A 7,133-nucleotide genomic window follows, 5' to 3' on the forward strand; every position below is an offset into this window, starting at 1 on the left:
GGGGAGGAGGGTCAGCTAAGAGAGGTGGGAATCTATAGCTTTTTGGTTCTAATTTTCAAACTAATGAGGTATTTTCAAATGACTGTGTCATGTTTGCCTCTCTGGGATCCTACCTGCATTCTTGTGCTTGACTCATGAAAAGGAGTCCTCAAATGAATAAGAAGGAAGAGAAGGCTCCAAGCAGATACTAATTCTTTTATCTTCTTCTTGGTAACTTAAACTGACCATTGCTTTTATATCACAGATGGTTTTCTTATGACATTGGTTTCAACGTGTAAATCCATATTTGAAAATCTGCTTTCTGAACGCAGAGCACAGCTGTAGGAAACCCACTATTGCACTCAGTTGTCTCTTCCAAGAGACACACTTCATAAGGCACATGTCATAACGAGCAGTTGTTAGCAAAAGCTGTCTACTAGAAACTTCAGTAACAGCTTTAGAAGCTAGAAGTTCAACATATTCTACAAATATTTGTAAATATAAGGCTAAGAGCTATCAGCCTAATCTGTAGAAACAGAACCTCTGATTGACCAAAAGGCATATGGATTTAGGTTTGTTCTTTCATGTCACACATCTAGCATGAATATGGAAATTTTTTCTGGTCAGTGGCTGAGGTTCAGATGACAGTGGGCTTGGGCCTGTGATTGCTGCTGTGGTCTCCCCCTGCCTGCTGATAAAGAGCTGCCAGTGCTTAGTCACCAGTGAAGATGGGGCCTATTGGGACAAAATAGTTTTTTCCGATGTGTACTTGGGAGGACCCAAATGTTAAAGGCCCGCTGCTTCACTGTAATTTCTGTAAAAAGTTTACTCAAACCTCCCTGGATTGAAATCATCTCAGTAGAGGTTAGGAGGGAAATTTGACAAAACCCTTATTTGAGGGAACTAATGAGAGCATATGTCATCTCACTGGTGGTACCAAGAAACTTATTTCCTTGTATTAAGTGCACTTCATGTATTTCTAATAAGATGACTTTCCAGAAAGTGAAATTTGTTATGTTCTGGCTTTCAAAAGGTAAAATATAAATAAATTTCATAATTTATCCAACTGATAAGCTATACTGCCTGTTTTCATTAAACACCATTTGCTAAAGGCTGAGCTTGAAGGTCTTCCAGAAGATCGTTTTTTCCTTTTTCTGAGAAAGTTCTCTCAACTGGGTCATATCTGGCTGCTAGTCACAGCTTGGACACTTCAGCTTGGGACCTTATTGGGCCTGTCTCCATCTCTGGAAAATGAATACAACCCCTGCTTAAAATTGGGAAGCAGAAGTGATGGTGTTCTGTAAAGCAAGGCTGTAGGCACATGGCTTTAGCTGTATTTGGGTGATTTAACAGCAGTGCTGAGATACTATATATTAAGCAGTTCTGCAAGTTAAGATTTTAGGTTCTAGATGTCTTTAAGTTCTACACTGCCGCTAGCGATGGGACATCTGCCAAATACCTTCTGAACCTGTTTCCCTACTATAAAGTGGGGACAATAGTATCTGCTTGTTGAGGGTGTTAGCCTTGAAGGAAGCAGGGTATTTAGAACCCTGGCACAGTGCTGCACTGAAGGTACTCTCTGTGGTATTTGACTGCTGTGCTTGTCTCCTGGGTTTCTCCATTCCAGTCCTGATAAGATAAAAACCTGAAATTTAATATAACCAAAACTAGCCCAGCACAGGGGCTTACAACCATATGTAATCACAGCAACTTGGGAGTTTGAGGTCAGCCTGGACAACATAGCAAGACCTATCTCTACAAAAATAACAGTGAGCCAAGTGTGGTGCACACTTGTCCAGCCAACTTCAGAAACTGAGGCAGGAGGATCACTTGAGCTCCGGATTTCAAGGCTGCAGTGAGCTATGAGGACAGTATTACACTCTAGCCTGGGCAAGACCCTGTCTCAAAAAACGTTATACACTGTAAATGAAATCCCTTGCCATGGTTTGAAGACTGACCTAGTCCCCTCTCTCTAGAACATACTTCGATGTAACTTCTTTACTTTTTTTTTTTTAAGACAGCCTCAAGAGTGCTATGGGTAGAGTTCTATGGCATCACAGCTCACAGCAACCTCCAACTCCTGGGCTCAAGCAATTCTCCTGCCTCCGCCTCCCAAGGAGCTGGGACTACAGGCACCTGCCACAACACCCGGCTATTTTTTGGTTGCACCCGTCATTGTTTAGCGAGGCCTGGGCTGGATTCAAACCAGCCAGCTCAGGCGTATGTGGCTGGCACCTTAGCCACTTGAGCCACAGGCGACAAGCCTACTTTCTTTCTTTCTTTTTTTTTTTTTTTTTGTAGAGACAAGGAGTCTCACATTATGGCCCTTGGTAGAGTGCCGTGGCATCACACAGCTCACAGCAACCTCCAACTCCTGGGCTTCAGCAATTCTCTTGCCTCAGCCTCCCAAGTAGCTGGGACTACAGGCGCCCGTCACAACACCCGGCTATTTTTTTGTTGCAGTTTGGCCAGGGCTGGGTTTGAACCCACCACCCTCTGTATATGGGGCCGGCGACTTACCGACTGAGCCACAGGCGCCGCCCCCAAGCCTACTTTCATTCTTTTATGTGATAAACTGCTTGTGTAAAAAACAAAATCCTTTGTCATACAGTAACAAGTTGAGAAAGTATATTTGGGCTGAGTATGGTGGCTCACACCTAATCCTAAGACTTTGGGAAGCTATGGTGGGAGGATTGCTTGAGGACAGGAATTCTAGACTAGCCTAAGCAAGACCCTATCTCTACAAAAAAAAAAAGTTAGAAAAATCCGCCAGCGTGGTAGAGAGTTCCTGTAGTCCCAGCTGCTCGGGAGGCTGAGGTAAAAGAATCACCTAAGCCTAGGAGTTGGAGGTTGCTGTGAGCTGTGATGCCATGACACTCTACCGAGGGTGACAAAGTGAGACTCTAAAAGATACATATATGTGTGTGTGTGATTAGGCTCAGCACTTGTAGCTCAGTGGTTAGGGTTCAAACCCAGCCTGGGCCTACTAAACAACTACAACAAAAAGAAATAGGTGGGTATTGTGGCAGGCACCTGTAGTCCCAGTTACTTGGGAGGCTGAGGCAAGAGAATTGCTTAAGCCCAAGAGTTTGAGGTTGCTGTGAGCTGTGACGCCAGGGCACTCTTCCTTTTTTTTTTTTTTTGAGACAGTCTCACTTTGTCGCCTTCGGTCAAGTGCTGTGGCGTCACAGTTCACAGCAACCTCCAGCTCTTGGGCTTATGTGATTCTCTTGCCTCAGCCTCCGAAGTAGCTTGGACTACAGGCACTCACCACAACGCCCAGGGATTTTTTGTTGCAGTTTGCCCAGGGCTAGTTTCGAACCTGCCACCCTCAGTATATGGGGCCAACGTCCTACCCACTGAGCCATAGGCACTGCCCCAGGGCACTCTTCTCAGGGTAACAAAGTGAGATTGTGTCTCAAAAAAAAAAGCACATTTGTGTTTTCTTACCATCTTCCCGGCCTTTTTTTTTTTTTTTTTTGAGACAGTCTCACTAGGTAACCCTCGGTAGAGTGTTGTGGCGTCACAGCTCACAGCAATCTCAAACTCTTGGGGTCAAGTGATTCTTTTGCCTCAGCCTCCCTTGTAGCTGGGACTACAGGTGCCCACCACAGCACCCGGCTGTTTTTTTGTTTGGTTAGCACCATCAGACCCGGTGCATGTGGCCGGCACCCTAACTGGTGAGCTATGGGCGCTGAGCCTGGAGTCACCAATGTTTTTTTTGTTTTTTTTTTTTTTTTAAAAAACCCTGACAAATAGAGCCAGTGCAGGCGGTAAAGAGAGGGTTCTTGAGCTTGCATTCCTGATAGCAAAAGCTTACAAAAGACTCTGCAAATGCAAACACAACAACCTCGCACAAAAGCCATCACAATCTTACACCAAAAATACTTCAGCAGGAACATCTGCCCAGCAATTGACTGTCCAACCTCAGACTGGTGTTACTCTTCATATTGAACTTTGTAGTCAAGAATAATTATTTCAAGATGATGTAATTCTCATTTAAAAAATTTTTTTTTTATTTTTAATTTCAGCTTGCTTATTCATCCTTCTTCGTTTGAAGTACTCTTTTTTTTTTTTTATTCTTGTTTATTTTCTTTCTTCTTTTTTTTTTTCAATGCTTCCTCTGGATATGCTCTGTCCCATTGCCTCCCCAGTAGCTGGGATTACAGACGCCCACCACAACATCTGGCTGTTTTTGATGTTAGTAGAGACAGGTTCTTACTCTGGCTCACTGCTGCTCATACTGGTCTCGAACCTCTGAGCTCAGGCAATCCACCCGCCTCAGCCTCCCACAGCGCTGGGACTACAGGCATGAGCCATCACGCCCGGCCGATGTAATTCTCATTTTTTTAAAATACCTTTGTCGGGCAGCGCCTGTGGCTCAAGGAGTAGGGCGCCAGCCCCATATGCTGAGGGTGGTGGGTTCAAATCCAGCCCCGGCAAAAAAAAAAAAAAAAATACCTTTGTCTTCCTTTACCTCTTTGAATACGCACATAGTTTACTATAACACATCTTTCCCATTGCTATACCCCAGTAAATAGCATTTTCTTCTAGAGAGCCTCTCCTTGTTTTTGAGATAGTCTCACTTTTGTCACCCTTGGTAAAATGCAATGGCATCATAGCTCATAGCAACTTCAAACTCTTGGGCTCAAGTAATCTTGCCTCAGTCTCCCAAGTAGCTGGGACTACAGGTGCCCACCATAACACCCAGCTATTTCTTTTTTTTTTTTTTTTTGAGACAGAGTCTCACTTTGTCACCCTTGGTAGAGTGTTGTGATGTCATAGCTCACAGCAACCTCAAACTCTTGAGTTTAAGCAATTCTCCGGCCTCCACCTCCCAAGTAGCTGGGACTACAGGTGCTTACCACATGCCTGGCTATTTTTTTTTTTTTAGAGACAAAGTCTTGCTCTGGCTCAGGCAATCCACCCGCCTCAGCCTCCCAAGTGCTGGGATTACAGGCCTGAGCCACTGTGCCTGTAATAGCTCCCAGCTAGTTTGTTTTTTTTTTTTTTCAAGAGCCGTGGTCTCTCTGTTATTCAGGCTGGTCTCGAACTCCTGAGCTCAAGCAATCCACCCACTTCAGCCTCCCAGAGTACTAGGATTACAGGCATGAACCATTGCACCCAGGTCTGTTATTGAGGCTCACATTCTCATACCCATTTCTTCACTCTTTGTGCTCCAACCATACAGGACTTTCTGTACCTGGAATTGATCATATTCCCCACCCTATGGACTGCACACATACCATTCCCTCTGGACTATTTGGAACCTCCACCACCATATTTGCCTCCTAATTGCAGTTCAGATGGCTAGATCAGAATTTCATATATGATGTTCCTATCATAACATCCATTTCTAGTACTAATCAAGACGTTTGTTAACCTGTGTATGGGGCAGTGCCTGTGGCTCAGTCGGTAAGGCATGGGCCCCATATACCGAGGGTGGTGGGTTCAAACCCAGCCCCGGCTAAACTGCAACCAAAAATAGCCGGGCGTTGTGGCGGGCGCCTGTAGTCCCAGCTACTCGGGAGGCTGAGGCAAGAGAATCGCTTAAGCCCAGGAGTTGGAGGTTGCTGTGAGCTGTGTGAGGCCACCGCACTCTACCGAGGGCCATAAAGTGAGACTCTGTCTCTACAAAAAAAAAAACAAACCTATGTATGGCGGTGCCAGCCACATACACCCAGGTTGGTGGGTTTGAATCCAGCCTGGGCCAGCTAAATAATGACAACTGCAACAAAAAAATAGCTGGGTGTTGTGGCGGGCGCTTGTAGTCCCAGCTACTTGGGAGGCTGAGGCAGGAGAATCGCATAAGCCCAAGAGTTTGAGGTTCCTGTAAGCAGTGATGTCACAGCACTCTACCAAGGGTGACATAGTAAGACTCTGTCTCGAAAAATAAATAGGGTAGCGCCTGTGGCTCAGTGAGTAGGGCACCGGCCCCATATACTGAGAGTTGCGGGCTCAAACCCAACCCCGGCCAAACTGCAACAACAAAAAAAACTTGTCATTGTGACGGGCGCCTCCCAGCTACTGGGAGGCTGAGGCAAGAGAATCGGCCCAGGTGTCCTCAAACTTTTTAAACAGGGGGCCAGTTCACTGTCCCTCATACCGTTGGAGGGCCGGACTATAGTTACAAAAAAAAAAAAAACTATGAACAAATTCCTATGCGCACTGCACATATCTTATTTTGAAGTAAAAAAACAAACCGGGAACAAATACAATTACACCGCCTTATGTGGCCCGCAGGTCGCAGTTTGAGGACCCCTGGAGCCCAGGAGCCAGAGGTTGCTGTGAGCGGTGTGATGCCACGGCACTCTACCGAGGGTGATAAAGTGACACTCTGTCTCTACAAAAAATAAATACCCCTTCTAAATGTAAGTTCCCTGAGGTTAGGATTGCTGCCTGTCTCACTTACCATTGATTAACATTCAGGTTGCCAGATAAAATAACAGGACTCTCAGTTAAATGTGAATTTGCAACTCACAGATGAATTAAAATTTATTAGTTATAAATATGTCCCAAATATTGCATAAGTGTATAATTTGCCCAAGCTAGGAAGTGAATGCCAGAAATATTCATACAAGAAAAGATTGGTTGTTTACCTGAAATTCACAGTTAGCCGAATATTTTGTATTTTTATTGGTTAAGTCTGGCAACCCAATTCAGTGTGTTTGCAGAATAAATGTTCTGAGCATGTGCCTGGTGCCAGGCAACTCACACCTCATTAAATTATGTGCAATTACTTGTTTTTTTCTTTCTTTTTTTTTTTTTTTTGTAGAGACGGAGTCTCACCCTGTCACCCTCTGTAGAGCACTGTGACATCTCGGCTCACAGCAACCTCCAACTCCCGGGCTTAGACGATTCTCTTGCCTCAGCCTCCCAAGTAGCTGGGACTACAGGCACCTGCCACAAAGCCCGGCTATTTTTTTTGTTGCAGTTTGGCCAGGGCCGGGTTTGAACCCGCGACCCTCTGCATATGGGGCCGGTGCCCTACCCATTGAGCCACAGGCGCCACCCGCAATTACTTGTTTTAATGACTGTCTCCTACATGAGAAGTTAAGATACTGAGGACAATGACTATGGCTGTTTTAGACTCTCCGGACTTGGCCCCCAGTAGACTGAGTAAATATTCCTAGAATTGAAATTTGAAATTAAAG

The sequence above is a fragment of the Nycticebus coucang genome, chromosome 21, assembly GCF_027406575.1.
Source record: "Nycticebus coucang isolate mNycCou1 chromosome 21, mNycCou1.pri, whole genome shotgun sequence".
Taxonomy (NCBI): domain Eukaryota; kingdom Metazoa; phylum Chordata; class Mammalia; order Primates; family Lorisidae; genus Nycticebus; species Nycticebus coucang.